The sequence below is a fragment of the Triturus cristatus genome, chromosome 3_2 (assembly GCF_964204655.1).
Source record: "Triturus cristatus chromosome 3_2, aTriCri1.1, whole genome shotgun sequence".
Classification (NCBI taxonomy): Eukaryota; Metazoa; Chordata; class Amphibia; order Caudata; family Salamandridae; genus Triturus; species Triturus cristatus.
Genome location: NC_140584.1, coordinates 756,624,688 through 756,650,149, shown reverse-complemented (window position 1 = coordinate 756,650,149; position 25,462 = coordinate 756,624,688).

Below are 25,462 nucleotides of genomic sequence, written 5' to 3'. Positions count from 1 at the left end.
CATGACATGTTCATCATTTATGACATCACTGATGGAATCTCCAATGACATCATTGATGACATCATCCAATGAGTATGCTAGTTTTTGTATAGTTTACATACTGGCGGGTAACTACCCTGTGACTTTCCTACCTATTTTGTACAATCTAAGTCCAGCTAATCCATGTAAGTAGTTACCAAACACCTGTGCTCCGAATGCGCCATAGGTGGGTAGAGGTTTTGAACATGTTATAAATCTTTTCAATCCAGAGTAACTTTGTGTGCAGGTGACAGTTGACTAGTGTTCATTATGTACCACACAATATTTTTGATTCTGCAGAAAAGTTTTCCAACAGGAGAAAAATTCTACCTTGTAGTTACTAACTTTTGCAAGCAGCCTTGAGTTATTAGACAGAATCGTGTCAGCATGATCATTTCTACATAACATAGAAGACTGTCTGCACCAGGTCCTAATGATAGAGATCAGGGTGTGTATAATATTCCCACTGCCACGGATAGAGTAATCTCACAGTTACACGCACATGCATACATCATACGCTAGGGCCCATTTCACTACACTAACATACGCTCATATACTCTACCAGCAATAAACCTGTGGAAAGAAAACTCCTAATCACCCTGCATCTATATCGAGGTCGATAAGACCTGGTTTTTGTGACTGTCCTTAAACATAATCTATACAACATATACAGCAATGATCAAAAATGTAAACCCAATAATTGACAAGAAAGAATATCCAACACCATGTTTAAAATTATATTGCTTTATCTAAAATTAGTCAAAGGAAATCAATCAGAGTAAATCATTTTCTCATAGTTACCTATTCTAGCTAAATGTCAGAACGGGTCAGGACAAGTCTCTCGGTAAATGTCTCTCAAGACGAAGTCCCTTCAGCATCGATTCTCAGCAACGCAAATTCGGTACGCGGCAAAGGCAAAATGGCAAGTGGCAAAAAACCCTCTCTAGGCTAACATTTCTTATAGTGTCTAAAACAATGGAAAGATACATTGGAAACATAGAAAAAGTTGTAATGTCCGCCGGACCTGCTGAGCAGAGCGAGAAGGAAAGGATGTAACATCGCTACATTTGAAAATCTCCGCTCAGGAAAAGTTCACATAATAAAGACTACGGAACAGGAACCAAGAAATAAAAAATGTATCTTGTTAGTTCTACTTCTCCTCGGCAATCGAGCCACAGTTCAGAGTTTTTCTCTAAGGCTCCTTTGTTTCCCAAGGCTGCCAAGGACATTTTCATTTCACTTGGAGATCTCCCAAAACTGCTGCTGTCCTCATGGAAAGTTTTCAAACAAGCAAGCAAGGACCATGGTCAGTTAGCTTCAGGACCATTTCCAGCAGGGGTCTCCCTCGTCACAGTTTTCATATTATAAATCACAGCCAGGCTTACAAATCGGCCATCTTTTCTAGGCCATCATAGGCCTCAATAGACCATCTTAATTAAAAGAAACAAAAACAACGTTACCACAGCATAGTAATTAAACAGTGTTAACCCCACTAATACCCTTATGTGTATGCATCTATCTAGCACTTGCAACATAGAAAAGCATTAATTCGGAAAGCATTTTGTGCTCAAAAATAAACAGCACATAGCAACGTTTAAACATGAAAACACGCACGTTATTTTTAAACAGCACATTTATGCGCACCCACGTGTAACTCTCTCTTGTTAGGACAAACGGATTGATTAATATAAACGCACTTGCACAAGACAAATAATTAATTGCTAGTAATTAATAAAATTAATATGACAAATAGACATGCCAGAGCTTCAAAAGCCAGCGAATTTTCAAACAGAAAACTCTGCTCCAGCAATCCCCCCTTTGGTGATTTTATCACCAAATAAACCCAAAAAAAAAATTAGTGAAAATTTATTCCCATTTTAGGAGAAATCGGAAATGTCTTTTTCCCCTTACACAACATTACACACCAGTCACTCTTTCATCATCCCTTTTTGTCTCTAAGTAAACACTCTCCCTCAATTCTTCTAATTCAATTTCTTGAGGTTCTCTTTTCAACCTCTTACTTTTCTTTTCTTTATTCAATTTCTTCCTCCCTCCCCTGTTTTTACAACACACACACACCAATCTTATTATCAATAAAGCAACAATTATACAAGTTAAAGGAAACAATATTCTACCTATAATAGTACTACCTATTTTTGCAATAAAATCCTTAACAGCTATCATTTTATTAGCTATTTTAGTCCATAAATTCTCAGCTTCAAGTGGTACTAATTCTTCATGCAAATCAGTAATATTTTTGATATAGACCTTCAGGTCTTTACTTTCGTCTGGAATGTAAGTGCAACAATGTTGAACTTTCAGCATTCCACAGACTCCACCCTCCTTGGCCAATAGAATATCAAGGGCAAGTCGATTTTGCATAGACATGGCACGTACGGCACTTAATTCCGTATTCACCAAAAGAAACCCTCCAGCGGTATTTGTCGATAAGCGATCAACCACTGTGGACAGTTTCCGAATTCCATAAGCATTCAAAGAAATTCCCACTGCTGGAATCAAAACCCCAAAAATGTCACCCACTATTTCAGACCAAGTTTCTCTCTTAAAACGCATTAGTAAATTAATATGTTCTACATCTGTTATTTTATCTATATGAAAAATCTTTGGAAAAACCAGGCCCACATAACACGTGCCATACCAATGGTCAGGCAACTTGTAATAAGCCTTATTCCCACAAACATAATATACTCCTGAAAAAATTGTATCTTCTCCACCTCTGAAACCCCAACCTGTTGAAATGAAGTATGTATCATGGCACTCACTAGTCCCAACAAAATATGTATCATATTGGGATTTCCTTCTTGTAATGCATAGTTTACCCTTTTGTGGTACATCTAGAGCTAAAGTTGGACTAGCCCCATTTCTCAATTCTTTTCCCATCTCAATGTCCCAAATTGTTTCACTCACTTCATATTTCCCTGCTTTTTCCTGCATGTTCAATCTCCTTTCCTCTACCATATCCAGGAAAGCTTTCTCCTCTTCTTTCAGACTGCAAGTTAAATTATTCTTAAAAATGTAATCTAATGTTAATCCTTTTTCTTCAATAAAAATTTCACCAAAAGTGTTAGCTTCTTTAGCTGGATTCAGCTCTTTGTTCATTGGCAAGTGCCCAAAAATACTATCTCTGTTAGACATCTTATAATCTACTTTCCCTAACAAATAAAAAACACTACTTAAAATACTACAGGAAATACCAGATGTAGCTGGTAAATGATGATAAGTAACACCCTCTGAAACGGATGCAGGTAATTGCATACAAACGTAGCAATCCCTTACTTCCATTGTTTTCACATATTCGTACAACAACTTCGAAAAAACATTACTAGAAAAATTATTTATTGACCTATCTTTGTGTATGTAAGTATTACTAATTCTATTCAAAACTATTTTTTTGCGAATTCTTCTCTATATCTGTCATATTTTCTGTATGCATCTCAAATGTAACTTTAAAAGTAACTAATAAAACTAAAACACCCCATAGAAGCATTAATAATCCAGTACAACAACAGCACATTCTACACCACCTTTTAAAGAAGGCACATCTATTTCTATTATCCTCTATGTTAGCCATTTTACTACTTTAGTTTAGCCTCTACTACTCCACTACTGTTGGAACTTCTTCAATTCTTCAGCAATTCTTCAGCTTTCAGTTTTTCCAAATGATCTTTTCGTTCACTTAATCCAAGTGAATCCTTCCTTTATTCAGTTTGGATACTTGTCATTTTTCACTTCAATTTCTTCAACATCAAATTGTATTAGATCTCCGACATCAAAATCCTCAGTACTCGACTCTTCTCCAATGTCAGTCAAGAGTACTTTCAGAATTTCACCAGTATCTTCCTCAACCACTTCTCTCAAGATCTCCTCCGGATTATCTCGAGTCACTGTTTCTTCTTTTCCTCCTTCAGACAGTGCCACATAAGACCATTCCGGTGATCTGTACTTTTGGTTGGGTCTTCTTACTCTTTTTATTTCCACTGGTTCTTTTGACTCCTTTGATTCTTCTCCTTCAGCTTTTGAACTTTGACTCGAAACTTCATTCACTTGTTCAGCTTTCGATGTACTTGCTCTTATTATTTTGTATCTCAGTCTCTTAACTCTGTTGTTAGGCCAACGATCTCCTCTTAACACCTTTTTCGGCTTTATTTCTTTATTACTTCTTTCTCCAATCCAAGTTCTCTTTCTCAGAACTCAACCCTCTGTTTGTTCATTCTCATCATCTGTTTCAAGTGCCTCTTGTTTCCGTTTTCCAGCAGCTTTCTTCTTTTCCACAGATTTTTTCACCACTGTTTGAGATCTCCCTACTTTTGTCCCTCCTCGAGTCTCCGACACGCAATCTTCTTGCTGTCTACTTGTCCCTTCACCTAGCTCGTCATGAATGTTCCCTACACCTCCTCGGGGGTCTTCCGCAATCTGTCCCTCTCTATCTTCTTCTGACCCTACTTCTTCAAGTATAATCTCAAGTGGTTCTTCAATCTCCTCCTCTTCTGATTCAGGAGTAGTCTCTGTGAAATTTCTTTTTTCTTTTCTTTTTCCTTCACTGCTTTTTGAAACTTCAGGCTCTCTTACAGAATTTGATCTCTTCTCTGATACTCGCAGTGGTTCATTGGAAGCTTTTCCTACTTCTTTCCCCACTGATTCTGTATCTTCATCATCACTGGAATCTGACTCTTCAAAATACTCTTTACCAGTCCCTTCTTTTGGGTTTGGAACTCTCTGAGTATGACTTGCATGTACCCAGTGTCTCACTCCAGCACACTTTACTGCAGTCGTCGTAGTCAGAATAACTTGTCTTGGCCTTCCCCACCTTGGAACCAAGCAATTTCTTCTTCTGTGAACTTTTATCCTCACCCAGTCTCCTGGACTCAGATCATGGGCTTGCTTCTTCTCAAGTGTGGTAGCTTCTTCTCCAACCTGGTGAAACACAGAATGAACTGCGTCAGCCAGGCCTTTACAGTAATCCAAAATCATGTCATCAGTTATTGTCACCAACTTATTGACAGGCACGAATGCATGGCGCATTGCACGTCCCATGATTATTTCGTGCGGACTCAAACCAGTAGTTCTATCTGGAGTAGATCTCATAGTCATCAGAACTAGAGGTAAAACGTCTGGCCATTTCATGCCAGTGGCTAAGCACATTTTTCCAATCCTATTCTTGATTGTGCCATTAATCTGCTCAACCACACCAGAAGCCTCTGGTCGGTATGCACAATGTAGCTTCTGCTGTATTTTCAATGCTTCACAAATCAAACCCATAAGCTCATTTTGAAAGTGTCCACCTCTATCAGACTCAACTGTTACTGGAAACCCGTACCTAGGAATCAACTCCCTTAACAGTAACTTTGCCACTGTTAATCCATCATTTCTTCTAGTCGGGTAAGCTTCCACCCACCTTGAAAACAAACAGACTACCACTAAAACATACCTCAGTCTGTTTACTTGGGGCATTTCAATGAAATCAATCTGCATTCTTGTAAAAGGACCTCCTTCTCTGCCTATTGTCCCCAGACTCACCACTGTCTTTTTTCCAGTGTTAAATTGCTGACAAACTAAACACCTTTGACAGATGCTTTCTGCAATTGTCCTGAACTTTGCATTGTACCAGGTCTGCTTGAACGACCTAACCATCGCATCCCTCCCCAAATGTCCCTGGCCATGATACATCCTTGCCATTGACGACAAGATGGAGTTGGGCATTACTGGTCTGCCATCTCTGTAGACCCAAACATGGTCTGTTTCTCTTGGAACTTCATCCCAAGTTTCTAAGACATTAGTAAACATCACAGAGAGTAAAGACATTTCCCCCTCTCTGTCCCGATTGATGGACTGATTTGTCTTGGCACAGTATTGCGCAACATCGTTGGCATAACGGTTTCCGACCGTTATAAAATCCTCCCCTTGTCCATGGGCAGCACATTTTACAACTGCTAACTCCTTAGGCAGCTGTATCGCCTCAAGCAATTTACCAATCATTTCAGCATTCTTTATCGGAGTTCCACCCGATGTCAAGAAACCTCTTTGTAGCCAAAGCTGGCCAAAATCATGCACCACTCCAAATCCATACTGACTATCAGTCATTACAGTTGTCCTCAAATCTTTCCCAATTTCGCAAGCTTTTGTCAATGCCACCAATTCAGCAACTTGCGCAGATTTCACTCCTTTCAATGGTGATGCTTCCATGACCTCTGAAACTTTGCATACCGCATATGCTGCGCATAGCACACCATTATCATTTCTCAGGCATGATCCATCCACAAACAACACATGATCACTCTCATCCAAGGGTAGATCCCTTATGTCTGGTCTCGGTTTTGTACAGTAATCCAGCACATCCAAACAATCATGATCATCTTCCATCTTCACACCCACATTTTCAATATCTGGCAAAAGTGTCGCTGGATTCACATTTACACATCTCTCGAGAGTCACATTTGATGCTCCCAGAATCACTTTTTCATATTTAGTCAACCGACTATGTGACATGTACTGAGTTCTGCTTCTTGTCAAAAGAATTGCCACATTGTGAGGTACGAATACCCTTACAGGATATCCCATTATGATTCCCTCACTCTGTTCCAGGCTTTTGCATGTTGCTGCCACAGATTTCAGACAACCTGGTAAACCCACAGCTACAGGGTCAAGTGTCGATGAGAAGTACGCAATAGGCCTTCTCAGTAATCCATGTTTCTGAATTAACACTGAAAGTGCACATCCATTCCTCTCACTGCAGTACAGCTCAAATTCCTTTTCGTAGTCAGGCATACCCAAAGCTGGAGCCTCACACATTTTACTTTTGAGCTCTTCAAATGCTGCCATTTGTTCTGCATCTAGATCCAATGGATCTGTCATCTCACTTTTTGTCAGTTTAATCAGTGGCTTTGCTATCAAGGAAAAATTAATTATCCACTGACGACAATAACCCACCATACCCAGGAACATTCTCACTTCTCTCTGGGTTTTTGGAGCTTTCATTTCTCTGATTATTCTGATCCTGTCATCAGTCACTTTTCTCAGACCCTTTCCAATATTGTGTCCAAGATAATGCACCTCTTTCTTGCAAAATTGCAATTTGGCTGGAGATACCTTTAACCCTCCATCTGCCAGATGATTCAGTAAAGCTATGGTATCTACTTCACAAGCTTCACGTGTCTTTGATGCCACCAGTAGGTCATCAATATACTGCACTAGCACTGAACTCTCGGGCATGATCAAACTTTCCAACGATTTTTTCAATAACTGATTGAATATCGAAGGACTCTCCGTATACCCCTGTGGGATACGACACCATGCTAAGATACGCTGGCCAAACCTAAATGCAAAAATCGGCTGGCTATCATGATGCAATGGAATTGAAAAGAACGCATGACACAAATCAATCACTGTATACCACTCAGCATCATGTGGAATTTGATACAGGATCACTGATGGATTTGGCACAATAGGACAACATGCCACCACAATTTGATTAACTTTTCTCAAATCCTGTACAATCCTAAATTTCCCATTGGACTTTTTTAGTCCCATTATCGGTGAATTACACGGACTACTCAGTAGTTCTCTCAGGACTCCTTGCTGAATCATTTTCTCAATTATAGGAGTTATCCCTTCAATTATTTCTGGTGTCATTTTGTATTGAGGAATGTTAGGATATGTAATTCCCTCTTTTACTGCAATTTTCACTGGATCTACATTATTCATCAATCCCACATCCTCTCCAGTAAAATCCCAAACTGTCCTTTTCACTGTGTCTCTCAGCTCTCGAGGCAAATCCTCCGGATTAAACACAGCAAATGCACCAATTAACTCACTTTCTCTATTCTCTAGAGTCACTCGGTACAAATCATTTTCATCTGGTGTCTCAAAGGCTATTCCATCCGGTGTACAAAAAATTGTACAGTTCATTTTGCACAACAAGTCCCTACCCAATAGGTTCACTGGACTCGTGTCACAGACAATGAATCTGTGCATGTCTGAAAATTTCCCTATCTGTACTCTTACAGGTTCAGTAAGACGTGTTCTGATTTGCGTATTGGCTACACCAACTACTTGGATTGCTTCATCCGAGAGAGGAAGATTTCTAACATCTGTTGACCTGACAGTTGATCTTGTCGCACCTGTGTCTACCAAAAAAGTAACACTCTCCTCATTTATTTTCCCATCCACAAATGGTCCTGCCTGGTCTATTTCTAGAGTTGCACCAAGTATGCACTCTTCTTCCTCTCCTCGGCACCGTCAATAATCACCCTCAGATTCACTCCCTTCACTCTTTAACAAGTACTGTTGTACTTTGTTAGAACGTCTTGGTTTGTTTACCTGCTCATCATTGTAGAATCCTGAATCCTGATTATACTTTTGTAACCCTTTATTCTGCGGCAAGGGCGGTTTTGGCTCTTGACTCTGCTGTCTCACAACTTTCTGTTGTTGCTGCTGTTGATTATTTCCTTCGTTCTGCACCTGTTGATTTAAGGGTTTATTTTCATTACTTACTAATGGTGGATTAGGACATTCCGATCTCCAATGCCCCAATTGGCCACAGTTGTGACAAGGAAACTTTTTTTTCGCTTCCTCAAGACTTCCCTTTCCTTTCCCTGCATATCTAGGTCTATTCCCTGCATTGTTTCCTGGATTATTCGCTTGTTCCACTAACTGTGCTTCCTGTCTTTCCGCAACTTTCACTTGTGCCCACATTGCTTTCTCTTTCAGCTTTCTTTGTTTTGCTTCAATTTCATCACTGAAGTAGTTTGCATGTCTCAGGATCTCATCTACTTTCTTACTCTGCCAATCCACTGTGTGCTCACGAATTCTCTCACCAATTTCAGGTCTAAGGCCATATACAAATCTGTATACAAAATGACTCAAATCTTTGTCACCCAGGTGTTCATCTCCACTGAATTGTTTAAATGCCAGTATCAGCCTCTCGTAAAAAGCATGAACTGATTCTTTCGCTTCCTGTTGTGTTCGATCTATCTTTACCCAGTCTGTCTCTTTTGCAGGAACTTTACTCTTCAGGTATACCATCACCTGATCATACTTTCTCATTACCTCTGGATCTGGTGCCCCTGTTCTTGGGTCTCTTGGATATTCCTCAGTAGGCCAACTCACAACTATTTTACACTCAGTCCACAAGTCTGCTGGAACAATTATATCAAACAGACTATTCAGGTCAACCCACAGCACTTTTGACAATTTCACAAACCTATCTACCTGCCTATACCACTCGACGGGCTTTTCTCTCAATCGAGGGAAATCATTCGTGAATGATAAAATATCCTGTCTGGTCCATGGAACATGTACATATCCTCCTCCAGGTATTTCTCTCATAGGATAATTATCCACTGGTTTCTCCTTTTCTCTCACTGGAAATGCTGAATAAGTTGTTCTATCTTCAGCCTCATCTCTTTTCTTGTACCACCTATCCTTCCACTTTTCTACATCACCCCATCTTCGCAATAATGCTACCATTTCCTTAATCTGTCCTGTTCTACCAGTAGCATTCAAATTCTCAATATCCTTCTCTGTAAAATCCATCCTGTAAGTTCTTTGTAAAGCTTTCACTTTATCAATGTCAACTCCCTGCTCATTCGCTATTGCTCTTAGCCTGTCATGTGTATTTCTTGCTCTCCAGGTAATATTTTTACACATGAACATTAATTCACCATCATGATGACTCTTCAGAATCTCTGTTGGAACTGTTCCTGTAACAAGCTCTTCTAGTTCTACACGTAACCTAGCTACATCAATTACTTGTGAATCTTTATCCTTTTTCTGTAGAACCTTCATCCAATCATTCAAATCTTCCACTGTTATTTCAGCAGTTTTTCTCACTGGAACCACTCTCTTTTGCGGTTCTAAAATCGGCATCCCTGAACAACTAGCTTCACTAGCATCCAATATTTCACTACATGTGTCATGTCCTGATTGTCTCAGGTCACTTCTTTCTGCTCTTTTGCCTGAATCTCCTGAAGGACCAACTGAATTTGTCAGATTATTCCCAACATATGGAATCACCAGTCCATTCTCACCTGTCCTCTGTTTGTCAAACACAGGCATAACCGGACCTATTGTTACAGGCACCGTAACAGCTTCTAGATTCTTCGTTAACTCCCTAATCTTCTCTGTCAACTCTGTTGTAGTTCTGGCTAATTGTCTGGCATTCTCATCAAGGTAATGATCACTTCTTACCTCAGGTGTCTCATTTTCTGTCTCACTAACACACACTGTATCTCTTATCGGAGAAACAACTGGTGTACTTTTATCCGGTTCTGGTCTATATGGAGGTGGTCTCTTGTAAATCATGTCATTCAAGACCTCATCCTCATACTCATTAACTCCATATTTTCTCATTTCTGACTCAGGAACCCTTTCTGCTCCTCCTTCAACTGTTCTCATCGGATATAATCCCTCTGACATACTAACATCTCGCCACCTTTTCATTCGATCATGATGAGTCTCACGATCATGTCTCCTCCCAAACATGTACCTATAGTACCCTCCAGATCTCTGTTTTTCTCTCTCATGTACTTCCTCTTCCCATTCCACTAAAGCCTCGAACTGTGTAGGTCTCGGTTTCGGGTCTAGACATAGCATCTTTTCCCGTAAATTTCTCAACACGGCTAGATTAAATGAACCATGTTCTGGAAATGCTAGAACACCATCTTCTTTAGTATACCTAACCCAATTCTCCAACCATATACAGGTATGAAACCCATGTCTTGCAGCCATGAAGGATGCAGGTGTTTTCGGTGGAGGTAACAACTCACCCTCTCTTGTTTTAACATCTTTATCCTTGCTAAACCACTTTTTAATTTTACCCAAAAATGTTTTCTTCTTTTTCTCTTCTTGGTAATACATTTTAGCGTTTACCAAAACTCTCTACTCTTTCCGTATTATAAATATACAATACGAATTTTTCAACCAATTGCAGCGCGATTCACACTAACGCACCAATCCTGGAACGTCTACGTCACTAAATAGCCCTTCCAATCCTTGCGCGGCTCACACTAACGCACCAATCCTAGCGCGAGCACTATTCTGATCTACCATCCAATCAGAGCGCGGTCTTTCTGACGTCAACAGTCGCTGCAGTCGCTTGTCTCCTGTCTTCTGTCACTCGTCTACCCCTCCTTTACAAAATCTTTTCAGTAGACTTCGTGTCAAAATTTCTACAAATCTATTAGTTACAACATAAAAAACATCTCCATTGTCTGCTTCGCTAACCACAGAATAGTAAAAGAGAGTCTATTTCATAAGAGACCTCTCATTGACACAGTAGCACTTCCTCTACTCTGCCCTACTAACATACATTCATTAACTGTTTCCTCTAGGACTTGTCCAAAGAGTCTTACAATCAACTAAATGTACAAACATTCACGCACATTCATACAAGGAAATATAGTACATACGCACAGAATCCTGCTTCCCGAGAACAGTCAATCTGCTCCACTACAGAATTATAACATACATCAACTAAGCAAGCTTTCTTTGCCCAGTTCTTCAAACAAGCTCAGAAAATACCTATTACTCCTCCCGCGATAAGCTTTAACGGAAATCCTTACGGATCCCTGGGACTTAAGACCAGAGTTTCACAGATAACCTTCACTATCATACACACTCCTTATATACCAGAAATATCTAATAGTAACATACGACGATGTCACTGATTCCGAACCCAGACAATGTGACGCGCAACTTCAATTGTCACACGTTATTCCTTACAATTCCGTCTTTCCCGAGAGCAGCGTATACTTCCCTCTGCCCTACTACGGAACTGCTACAGCTTCCAAGTTCCAGAAGCACTACATATAACTCAACATTACGACTCCAACATATAGTATTAGTACATATACCAACATGAACCAATAATCAATAATCAATAAACTAATGTACAAGCAATCTTATCAGATCAAGACAATCATCAAAAACCATCCTCTGCTACCAGGAAATTGATAGAGATCAGGGTGTGTATAATATTCCCACTGCCACGGATAGAGTAATCTCACAGTTACACGCACATGCATACATCATACGCTAGGGCCCATTTCACTACACTAACATACGCTCATATACTCTACCAGCAATAAACCTGTGGAAAGAAAACTCCTAATCACCCTGCATCTATATCGAGGTCGATAAGACCTGGTTTTTGTGACTGTCCTTAAACATAATCTATACAACATATACAGCAATGATCAAAAATGTAAACCCAATAATTGACAAGAAAGAATATCCAACACCATGTTTAAAATTATATTGCTTTATCTAAAATTAGTCAAAGGAAATCAATCAGAGTAAATCATTTTCTCATAGTTACCTATTCTAGCTAAATGTCAGAACGGGTCAGGACAAGTCTCTCGGTAAATGTCTCTCAAGACGAAGTCCCTTCAGCATCGATTCTCAGCAACGCAAATTCGGTACGCGGCAAAGGCAAAATGGCAAGTGGCAAAAAACCCTCTCTAGGCTAACATTTCTTATAGTGTCTAAAACAATGGAAAGATACATTGGAAACATAGAAAAAGTTGTAATGTCCGCCGGACCTGCTGAGCAGAGCGAGAAGGAAAGGATGTAACATCGCTACATTTGAAAATCTCCGCTCAGGAAAAGTTCACATAATAAAGACTACGGAACAGGAACCAAGAAATAAAAAATGTATCTTGTTAGTTCTACTTCTCCTCGGCAATCGAGCCACAGTTCAGAGTTTTTCTCTAAGGCTCCTTTGTTTCCCAAGGCTGCCAAGGACATTTTCATTTCACTTGGAGATCTCCCAAAACTGCTGCTGTCCTCATGGAAAGTTTTCAAACAAGCAAGCAAGGACCATGGTCAGTTAGCTTCAGGACCATTTCCAGCAGGGGTCTCCCTCGTCACAGTTTTCATATTATAAATCACAGCCAGGCTTACAAATCGGCCATCTTTTCTAGGCCATCATAGGCCTCAATAGACCATCTTAATTAAAAGAAACAAAAACAACGTTACCACAGCATAGTAATTAAACAGTGTTAACCCCACTAATACCCTTATGTGTATGCATCTATCTAGCACTTGCAACATAGAAAAGCATTAATTCGGAAAGCATTTTGTGCTCAAAAATAAACAGCACATAGCAACGTTTAAACATGAAAACACGCACATTATTTTTAAACAGCACATTTATGCGCACCCACGTGTAACTCTCTCTTGTTAGGACAAACGGATTGATTAATATAAACGCACTTGCACAAGACAAATAATTAATTGCTAGTAATTAATAAAATTAATATGACAAATAGACATGCCAGAGCTTCAAAAGCCAGCGAATTTTCAAACAGAAAACTCTGCTCCAGCACTAACCTATGTACATGGGTTTGTTTTGCTTCAGAAGATGGGCTTTCTGTAAATTTTTCACCACAGTATGAAGAATGCAGGTAGTATGATCTTTAGCACCTTCAGATCTTGGTTATTTTATAGCAAATATCTTTTTTGACAGCTGTTGCATAGAGTAAACACAGTTCTTCGTAGATACTGTTTTAGTACTCCGTGGTGTATTTGTGTTTGCAAACAGTGTGGTTTAGAATACACTGTCTCACTAGAGTAAACACTGTTTACTGTACCCACTTCTCTACTAATATCAACTTCATTTCTCAACGTTGGTTCGGTGAGTGTTAGGGGCTTGATACAGATAAAAGCTGTCCATAGGAGGGCATTCATTTTGGAATTGACATTCACTATTTTTAGTAACAAGACTTTCACAGTTGTATACAGATAGAACAGTGTACTCAATGTGGGTTTCCCATATATCTGTGGTTGATTGTTAATGTGACCTATGCTACATTTAAAGTGTACGCTATAGAGTCAATGTTGCACATAATGCATGCTTTCTACTCCTAAGGAAGTTGTGTCTGTTATAGCACTAATGATGCCTCATGTTATTCTGAGCTATTTTGAACTTACTTTCAGGCCGCTAATGCCATAGAAAATGCCAAAGAAAATACAACCATATTTTCCCACACTTGAAGGCGTTAAACTGGCTACGATATGAAGCCAGAATTCAGCTCAAACTGGCTTGTATTACCCACAAAGCACTCCACTACAAAACACCAATGTACCTAGCCCAGAAAATAGAGTTATCCAGTGGAGGCAGATCCTCCTGGAGTGCCGGAGACCTGATGCTGAAACCTCCCATCTTTCAGAAGAAGAAAACGTATGACAGAGCATTCTCCAGAGCTGCCCCAAGAATCTGGACCTCGGTCCCTCCAAACATTAGAAGAATTCCAAACACGTCAGTCTTCAAGAGGGAAGCGAAGATCTTCCTAATTAACAAATTCCTACCATAAACAACTACTGTTCATCATCTGCATAGTGGTCAGTTGCTAGGTGTTGCCTAATTGTGAAAAATGAAGGACAGCAGGATGGTAAGTAGAATTAGTAGTTTAATAGGAAAGCGGCACAGTACATCCAGTTCAGGAAACCAGTTAGTCTAACTGCTGTTCAGTCGTTCTGGAATTTAGAACAACAGTTTTACAGCGCATGTACATGGTTCTATGCATGTGAAGGAATACAGAACAAAAGTGAAGTAAGAATATAACACATCTCACCCCAATAATAACGAAAATATAAAAAACACAAAAAAAACAACAACAAAAAAGGGTGTAAACATGAAATGAATCTAAAAGACAAAACAGGAACAATAGTTTAATTTGGCTCAGAGTCACCAAGACAAATACCTTGCAGGCAAAGACCTAGCTCATTTTGTTCATCTTGACTCTGGAGGCCACAGTTTGACCACATTTGGTTTGACCACCTTTGGAATTTGCACTGTTATACAACAGAGATGTGTTCTCACTGACCTTACTCTGTTCTGAGAATCTGCATTTTACAACTCTTCTCACATTCCACAATTTGCCATCTTGTGTAACAATACTGTTTTTGCAAACTTTAACAACCTTAATTGGATGACCGAATTTGGAATCTCCTTTCACCATGAAACCAGGTTTCTTGATTCTAACGCAATCTCCAACTGCAAAATCAGGAACTCTCACATTCATTTTAACATCAAACAGCTCTTTCATTTCTTTCACACATCTCACAATAACATCTAACTCAATGTCATCAATAGTTTTGCTAGAATTCTTTGTCCACCAAGGACAAATATCTGATACACGTTCTCTTCCTTTCAAAAGTCTAAAGGGACTCACCCCAGTAACAGAGTGAGGCGTGATGCGGTACATCCACAACTTTTTCCTCAACACATCCCTCCAAGGTTCACTGGACTTATTATCCAACTCTATTTCCTCCTTAAGAATACGGTTGAACTGTTCAACTTGCCCATTTTCCCTAGGTTCGTAAAGAGAAGTGGTTACATGACTGATACCACATTTACAGAAAACTCCTCCATTTCCTGTGATGTGAGTTGCACACCACTGTCTGTTATCAAAACTTCAGGAGATCCTTCTCGAACCAAAATATCATTGAAAAATGTAATAACAACCTGAAAAGTGGCATTGGCTACAAATTTGAGTTCCGGCCACTTAGAGTGATAGTTCACCAATACAAGGGCAAAACGGGCATCAGAAGGTAATCGGTTGAAAGGGCCAGAAATATCGAAAGCCACTTTTTGCCAGGGAGACTCAGGCCAAGTCACAGGCTTGATGGGGGCAGAAAAAACTCTAAGCATTTTATCACTACTGAAGCAGTCAGAGCATTCCCTAACCATCCTGTCAATCATTTTGTCAAGGCCAGGCCAGCAAAAGTTAGCTCTAATGAGATGTTTCATGGAGGACATTCCTAAATGTCCCTCATGAGCAAGTTGTAAAATCTTATTTTGCATAGCCATCTGAGGAATAATCTTGCCACCTTTGAACAATAGATTACCATCTTCTTCAATTTCATCTTAGACTTGACAAAATGGAGCTATCTCAGCAGTGACAGACTTCTCTTTGGGCCAACCTTTCCTCAAGTACTCACTAATCAAATGACACACAGCATCATTATTCATCTCATTCTTCCACTCACTCTCGCATAACGCCAGAAACTCAATGAAAACAAAATCTTTGACAGTGGCAACCATATCTACTTCTTGTTCATTGTAAGAATCACAATTATCAGAACAAGGCAAATCTAGACAGTCAGCAATGATGTTGCTCTTACCGGGAACATACACTACTTCGAAGTCATATCCTTGCAACCTAGAAGTGAGTCTGGCAATGCACGCTGTGGAATTCCATCCTCCCCCAGGAGATAAAATACCAACGAGAGGCTTGTGATTAACCCTGGGCGTAGTTCGCGAAGTAGCACTTCGCGAGGCTACTCAAAGTACAGTTCACACTACGCGAGCTACGCGTAGCACTTTGCGAACTGCGTAGTACCTTGTTCGCACTGTGCCAGATGTCGTTTTCAATGATTGCACAGTGCGGACAAGCAACCGGCACTGTGCAATCATTAAAAATGGCATCTTGCACAGTGCGAGCTGTAGTTTTCTGCTGCTCGAGTAGATTTTTACTCGAGCGGCAGCTTTCTCAACGCGAACTGGTAGTTTCTCATCGCGAGCGGTCGCGAGCATACGCGACCACTCACAATGAGAAACCTGACCTCCTCGCATTGGGAATCTCGCCGGGAGGTTTATTTTCAATGCTCGCGATCGGCAACTTGATGTTGCTGATCACGAACAAGGAAAAAGTCTCGATGGGATGTCATTTTGCTTGCTCGCGGTCGCCAACTTGACGTTGAGTACCGCGAGCAAGCAAAAAATGACCGCTGCACTACGCAACACTACGCTACGCGTGTTCGCACTGTGCCACATGCAATTCGCGTAGTGCGAAGTAGCGCGAACTTCGCAAACTACACGAGCGTAGCGTAGTGCTTTGCCCAGGCTTACTTGTGATCGGTTCTGTGCAAAAACCTGCTACCCCATACATAGTTGCAGAAATGTCCAATTGCCCAAATACAAGCCAATAGTTCCTTTTCAATCACAGCATATCTTCTCTCCGTTACTGAGAGAGTTCAAGACACAAATGCAACACACCATTCTTCCTTGCCACAACATTGACTTAGCACACTTCCTAATCCATACAAACTTGCATCAACAGAAATGATACACTTCTTGTTCAAGCAAAAGGATTTAAGGGTGGGAACATTCACTATTTCATTCTTAATCTATTGGAAAGCTGTCTTTTGTCTTTCCGACCAGACAAATTTGGTGGATTTCCTGGTCAACTCTCTGAGAGGTTTCATTTTAGAGGCAAAATTCTGTATGAACTTACTATAGTATTCACATAACCCAGCAAAAGAGAGAAGTTTCTCCCTATTATCAGGTGAAGGTACTTTGATGATAGCATTTGCTAATGATTTTTTGGGTACAATTCCATCACCAGACAGAGTGTGACCGACGTATTCAACAGATTTACAAAAGAACTTACACTTCCCTGCTTTGAATGTCAAACCACATTTCTCTAATTTCTCACATACTTCCTTGACATGACAAAAATTATCCTCATTGATCTTGGAAAAAATAAGAATGTAATCCTGGAAACATTTAACAAAATTGCTAACATCTTTGTATATATATGATACATTGCCCTTTGAAAAAGTGATGCTGCTAAAGCTAAACCAAAGGGCACCCTTTTAAATTGAAACAAACCATGAGGTGTAATAAAAGCAGAAAGTGTTTAGAGTCTTCAGTGAGTTCAATTTGGTGGTATGCTGAACGGACATCGAAAGTGGAAAGAATACAGGCACCATCCAACATACACACCATCTCGTTGGGGATGACAGTCAACTACTAAATTGGCATTCAACGCTCTCATATCAACACAGAGTCTCAAACTTTTATCAGGTTTACGGGCTAAAACAATTGGAGAAACCCACTCAGATAACTCTATCTCCTCAACGATAGCGCCTTCAATCATGTCTTCCAACATTCCCATTAATTCGTCTCCCACGCTGATAGGAACACCTCTAAGTTTTTGTTTAATCGGTACCGAACCTTCTCTGATTTTAATTTTGTGGCTCAAAAAAGACATTGGGATAGAGCTCCATAAAATATATGCTGGTGGAACACTCAGTAAGTATAGACACAGGTTCCTTATCCCTAGGGTTCAAAATTATGCCAAGTTTGGCTTGATCACACCATCCTAAAACATTTACTCCCTTAACAGCCACATAATGCTTAATAAGAGCTGCTCATTGTTTAAATTTAATGTGTACTTCTTTAAAACCAATGAAGTAAATTTTGGATCCATTAAAACTCTGAGCAATGATGTCAGACTCACTAAGAGTATCTAAGTCTATTAAATCACCAAAAGACTTGATGCAATATTCTATAGTAATTATGGTCCAAGGTGACCCAGAGTCTGCCATTACCTCAAGCTATCTACCCAAAATATACACTGGACATTTAGGAGGACCAATGTTATGTGCCATAGAATCATCAAAGAAACCACGAATGGAAACCACAATACCTGTTTCTAGATTATTCTGGGTATCATCATCATCATCACGTGGATCACGAGAAACACAAGAAATTTTTCCCTTGGAATAATTAATAGAAACACCTTTCTTTACATCTTTACACATCTTAGAGAAATGTCCCAACCACCCACACTTACTGCACTCTTTTCCAATGGCTGGACAACATGGAAAAGATGTGATTTGTCCTGGATTATCACATCTGAAACAATGGAAACCTTTTGAATAGTTCTTATAGTTAGAAACGTTTTTAGAGGTTCCAAGAGTAACACTATTAACATCTCCAGTTATGGGAGTTTTCACGTCTTTGTTAAGGGACTTCATCCATTTCTCTGACTGCTCTAAAGCTTTTGCTGTACTAATGGCAGCTTCTAAATTTGGATGACCCATTATCCATAACTGTTCTTGCACTTTTTTGCTCCTAACATGCACTAGGATTTGATCCCTGATCATTTCATCAGTGATCAAATCAAAGTTACAATGCAAGGATAACTCACGTAAAGCTCCTCTTCTTGAGCCCTAGTATAAATTTTATTATCTATTGGGGGCAACACTGGTAGTGGGTTTGAAGCAGTTCACTATATGCAAAATGGCTTCATCATATATGTTGTAATTACTCCCGGATCTGACACGAGGTAAGGTTCTATATACAACCTGACCCTCAGAACCCAAACAATGCAAACAAATGTTTTCGTCCTCTCAGCTGACATGCGTTCACCATCAATTGCTTTAAGATAAGTAATTAACTCTTCCTTCCATCGGGTCCAGTGAATGGGAGGTTCGCCTTTGTTTTGTAAAAATTTGCAGGGAGGATCAAACTGTAATCGGGAGCAGAAGCAAAACGAAAAATAGAGAAAACAAAATATGTCATAAAAGTTGTAAAAGGCAAAGATATTGTCAGGAATAGCTTGTAAAAAGGAATGACAAGTTACAGTAGAGGAATTTGTCAGTTGAAAATACTTGTCACAGTAATTAATAAGAACAAGTTACAAAAATGGCACAGAGTATAATCTGTCAAGATGTGCTGTCAATAGGATGACACACAGTACAAAAGATGTTGGTGAAGGTTTGTCTGTTACTGTTAATTGACCGGCGGATTTAGTGAAAAAACATTTTGTCACCATTAATTTGTAGACTTATGTTGACAGGCAAGTGTTGTGGACGACAAGTCACTTGATAAATGAAGATAATAAAAAGGTGTGCCTGTCACCGTTGATAGAGAGCGGGTCACCAGCTTGGGTTAAACACACACATACCTAAATACTGTTTCTTTTTTTTTTTAAAGTTCAAAAACCTTTATTTCAACTTTCAGCAACCATACAGCCACTCGCCTACAACCTCACCGGCCGGCTACAGTAAACATTGTATTGAGATTACAAACACCTTGCACACAGCCAATCTGCCGACATCCCGGGGGTCCGGCGGCGCGTTTGTATATACCCCTCTGAACGTCAATGTTGTGTAATACAGAGCAGTCATGGGCCACGGAATGAGGGAGTGTCCATTAGGCCCATTCAGACCATGTAACGCTAACATTCCCCAAACATGAAGCCCAACACATCCACGCAGCCCACCAGGGGTCACATAAATATCAATCCCTCTGGGCAAGCAATCAGAACACCCTACCACATATGTCCCCACTCGTCTCTTCTCCCCCATAGCCATGCCACAATGAGCCCCCACTAGTCGGATACCACACCAGTCCGCCCTTCACTCTCCGGCACCTGGCTCTCCCCTGCCGCGGAGCTAGTCTGCACCGCCAGATATGCTCTAAACGGATCCCATCTGTCTTTTGCCCTGCTCTTCAAAGGTTGCGTTTCGGCATATATCGCGTTCTGGTCCTGACAGTACAGAACATCCTCTAGCCACTCCTTGAATTTTGGTGCTCGCCCCCTACCCCACCTACATGCAACACGCCGTTTCGCAAGCAACAGTACAACGTTAACAAATTTACGGTGCTCCTTAGGTACCGACACTGCATGGCCCAGCAGCATCACAAGCGGGTCGAGCTCAACCACAGCCCCCACCATGGTCGTAAGCGCAGTATGGACCTGCAACCAGTAGTCAGCCACCCCTGGACACATCCAGGCCAAATGCAGAAAATCAGCCCCCTCCGAGCGGCACCTCTCACATCGATCAGAATCCGACAACCGAAATCGAAACTTCCTAACAGGAGTGTAGTACCAGCGCTGTAGGAACTTATAATGGATAATACGCAGTCTGCAGCTGGAGGAGATCTGGGAAGTGAGCTCACAGCAATACGCCCACTGTGCCTCCGTGATGTCCCTACCCAACTCAACAATCCATACGCGAAGCGCTTTACAGCCTGCATTACCACCACCCTCTCGAATACTGCAGTATAACTGAGAGACCAAATGCCTACCATCCGTAGAAGCAAGCAGAACCTGCAACGGTTTCACCACCTCAGGCTCCACCGGATAATGCGGTATCACCAGTCTCATCCCTTGTCGCAACCGGATATAATAAAAGACCTCCAGTGGAGTAGGCTGATACCCCTCGAAAAATTGCTCCTTCGTCTTGAACTGACCATTCACAAAGAGATCTCCCCAGTGTCGAATCCCTATCTTAGCACATAACACGCGGAACCCGCCTTCCTGCAACAGAGAGAGGTCTGGATGATAAGCCAGCGGCAACAGCGGAGCATATAACAGACTAGCGGTCAGCCTGCGCAGTATGCGCTGCCAAGCATCAATCCTGCACGTCACAGTGGTGAACGGCGTTACGATCGCAGTGACAGGTCCATGAATGATTCCTTGTAGTGGCAGAGGCCGAGCCACCCAGTCCTCAACCGCCAGCTGCGGCATGCAGGGCGTAGGGGTAATCCAATGATAAGCAAAGTGTGCCTGCGCGCTCAGGTAATATGCCCGAAAGTCGGGAACATCAAATCCCCCCTTACTGTACGGCAGGGTGATAGTCGACCAAGCCAGTCTGGGCTGTTTACCAGCCCAGAACAGTCGCAGCAGCTCAGAGCGCAACGTCCGGAAGAAGAACGCCCCTGGGTAATACGGAATGTTCTGGAAAAAGTATAAAAAGCGAGGCAACACCACCATTTTAATCAAGGAGGCCCTACCGGCCATGGTCAATGGCAACGATATCCAGCGCGTCACATCCTCTGCCAGCTTACTTATGGCTATGTCATAATTCAGACGTAGAGTCTCTTCTCGGTTCTTCGAGACTTGAACCCCCAAATATCGGAGATCCGATTCACACCACTCCAACGGGTAATCTAGTTCATATCGCCCTACCGCTGCCGTCAGGGGGAACAATTGCCATTTCTTCCAGTTAATGTGGATTCCAGACAATCTCCCAAATACCACAAATTCGCGGAGCAGCAAATTCAGGTTATTCCGCGGATCCACCACATAGAGCGTTAGGTCATCAGCATATAAGGACACATCTATCTGCCTTTGAAAACATTTGAAGGCACTCTGCTTATGGAGTTGGCGGATACGACATGCCAGAGGTTCAATCGCTATGGCGAATAGCAGCGGCGACAGCGGGCACCCCTGTCTGGTTCCCCTAGTTAATGGAATCGGATGTGAGAGCTCCCCATTGATTAACACTCTAGCCGTAGGGTCAGTATAAAGCAATTTTATCCAAGCGACAAAGATTTTGGGAAAACCCATCCGATACAGAATAGCGAACAGATAATTCCACTCAACTGAGTCGAACGCCTTGGTGGCGTCCAGGAATACAGCCGCGACAGGCAGTTCCGGCGCTATCGTTTGAATCAAGGAAAAGAGCGTCCGCAAGTTACTAGCGGTAGATCTACCCGGTACAAACCCAGCCTGATCAGGAAGGGCAATTTTAGTCAGTAACAATGAGAGTCGCATGGCCAACACCTTCGCCAGAATCTTGGCATCACAATTTATCAAGGACAGGGGTCTATAGGAATCGCAATTCACCGCGTCCTTATCTGGTTTCAACAGGGAGGTTATCACCACCTCTCTCATCGATCCCGGCAACACTCCTGTCTCCAGGGAGTCCTCATAGACCTCACGTAGCACAGGAGCCATTATATCAATATAGCATTTGTATAATTCCGCCGGCAACCCATCCAGTCCAGGCGCCTTACCATTACTCAAAGACATAATCGCTTCCCGTATCTCATCCAGCTCAAATGGGGCTCCCAGAAATTGCCTGTGTTCATCACTCAACCAGCATAATGCTACATCGTCTAAGAAGTCCCCCAACTGGACATCCCCAACGTCACAGGCTGTGTATAATCCCTCGTAATGCTCAATGAATTGCCGTAATATCCCCTGTGTGTCTCGATGTATAGCTCCGCTCTGTGCACGTATCTCTAATATGTGCGAAGCGCCCCGTGAATGTCTAGTGATTCCCGCCAATGCACGCCCAGGTCTCTCCCCTTCACAATATCGACGGGCCTGCCAATGTTTCCCCCTGAAGTTGGCCTCTCTTTCCGCCTCTCGCTCGTATTGCGACAGCTTTTCCCTAAACTCCTTGTGGAGTGGGCCCATCGGCTCTCGGGCCATGGCAGTCTCCAGCTTCTTAAGTTCGGCCTCCAGCTTGGTGAGCGTGCCACGTATGGCCCTTAATACCCCAAAGCTTTTGGAGATGTAAAAACCCCGAACCGTAACCTTAAACGCCTCCCAGATGGTCTCAACACTGTCCACCGACCCTTTGTTGCGTGGAAAAAATTCCGCAATCTCCTCCCCCAGTTCTGTCTGGAATAGTGGATCCAATTGAGCCGTGGGTTGCAAACGCCACCGCGATGCTGCCCTGCCGTACCCCGGGATAGCTACCTGCACCAGCACCGGACAGTGGTCCGAGTAGGACCATGGCAAGTGCGCCACTCTGCCCAAATCCACCGCCAATCCACGGGACAGTAAGCAGTAGTCAAGTCTAGCCCAAGTGTTGGCATACACTGTGTAATGCGTCCCCTCACGGACCCCAGCATGCACAAACCTCCAACTGTCTATAAGGTCGCCTTCCATCATTATGCCCTCCACCACATCTCTCGTGTTTCTGTTATATTGGGGGCTACCATCCAATCTATCTAGCCCAGGTGTCAATGTGATATTGAAATCTCCACCCCATATGATATGCATGGATCCAGTATTCAGTACCTCACCCCACAATCTGGTGTAAAACGCAGGCGAATCCACATTAGGCCCATAACAGTTGACAATTGTGACCGTATCAGTACCCAGCCTACCCCACATCAATACAAATCTACCCTCATCATCCATGCGTTCACCCAACCACACGAACGGCACCGTTTTTTTTATCAGAATCGCCGTACCTCTGGCATACCCAGAATATGAGGAGAAACTACGCACTGCCGCCCATCTATTCGCAAAGGTATACGTGGCTCGGGGGCTGAGATGCGTTTCCTGCAGCAGAGCGATCTGCACCTGATGCTGGTCCAAATAGGCCACCACCCTCCGACATTTTCTCGCATCGTTCAACCCACGGACATTCCAGGACATAACCGTTAATCTGGAATTATGGCTTTGTTCAGTCATCCTCAGTCAACCACACATGATCCAGATCGCCACCCCGCCCCAAACACATCTCCCGCCTAAGGGAGCAGCCACACCGCACGTAACCCCGGCTATATCCAGCCAATGCAACCACGGGAGCCCCCACAGTGTCAGCGCTGTGCATTCCTAGCTTTTTCCTATTCCATAGCCTACCAACACCGTACCTCTTAGGTACACTCCTCTCATTTTGCGAGCTTCAATCATACAAACAACCCCCACAACCCTCGTACCCACCCCCCTCCCACTGAAGCAATCCCCAACCTGCCAGAAGCGTACCCCCCCCGATCCCTCCCACACACACCCCAATAACTAGAGCTAAGACAGCCCTCAACCCCAAAACCGTATGCTAGGGTAATTCCCATCGGGTAACTTATCTAGGTGGCACCACTAATACCCCCCCCCATAACGGCCCGCCCGAACCACATCTCGTGCAGCCCAGCCCGGCAACCAGGAGGGGGCGTCCGGCGCTATAATCAGAGGCATCCTGATGCGTACCGTCAGCCTCTAATGATAACCATCACCCTGTTATAGCAATAAGTTCCTGCTTCACAGACGAGGAGGGACCCCATACCATAGGGACCCCGGCAACAACCGTCTAACATAATACCCCCTTATCCCCCACTGCAAACATACCCACCCTGAGATCAGTACAATGTCTTTCAACGATAAATCCCAATCAAAGCTCATAAGCAGCGCTCCGCGCTCATCAATGAGTCTATATGCAGATACAGTACTGGCCACTCACGGTTCCCCATCTTCCGGCGGCTCTGGGCTAGGGGCCAGTTCATCGTCCGCTCCTGCTCCCAACCTCCGAGCCCATTTATGCTGCTTGAGAAAGTCCTCCACCTGCTGTGGATTTGTAAAGAATTTCTGCTTCCCTTGGTACGTGACCCGCAGGCGTGCCGGATAGAGCAATGCGTAGTCTATTTGCAGGTTGCGCAGTTTAGTCTTGACTGCTAGGAATTTCCTACGTTCCTCTTGAACCAGTGGGGTGAAGTCCGGATACAGCGTGAAGGAATTACCCTCATATGACAACGATCTCGTACTTCTTGCCGCTCTTAAGGCTGCATCACGGTCGCGGTAATTTAGCATCCGGGCTATAATCGGCCTAGGCGTCGCCCCCGGCTTCGGTCTGGGGCCCAGGGCCCGATGCGCCCGCTCCACTATAAAGTGTGTAGAGAATGCCTCCGAGCCCATCGCTGCCACCAACATCTTCTCGACGTACTCCTCCATTTTGCCCACATTTGTTGTTTCCGGAATACCTGCGATGCGTACGTTATTACGCCTGCTCCTCGCTTCTAAATCCTCATTTTTAGTTGCGATGACACGTAGGAGATTGTCCATTCTGGATAACTGCGACGGGTGTTGGGTCACCACATCCTCTGAGTCCGATATGCGCTGTTCCGCCTCTTTCAATCGACCCTCGTGCGTTTCCACCTTGTGCACCACAGCATCCA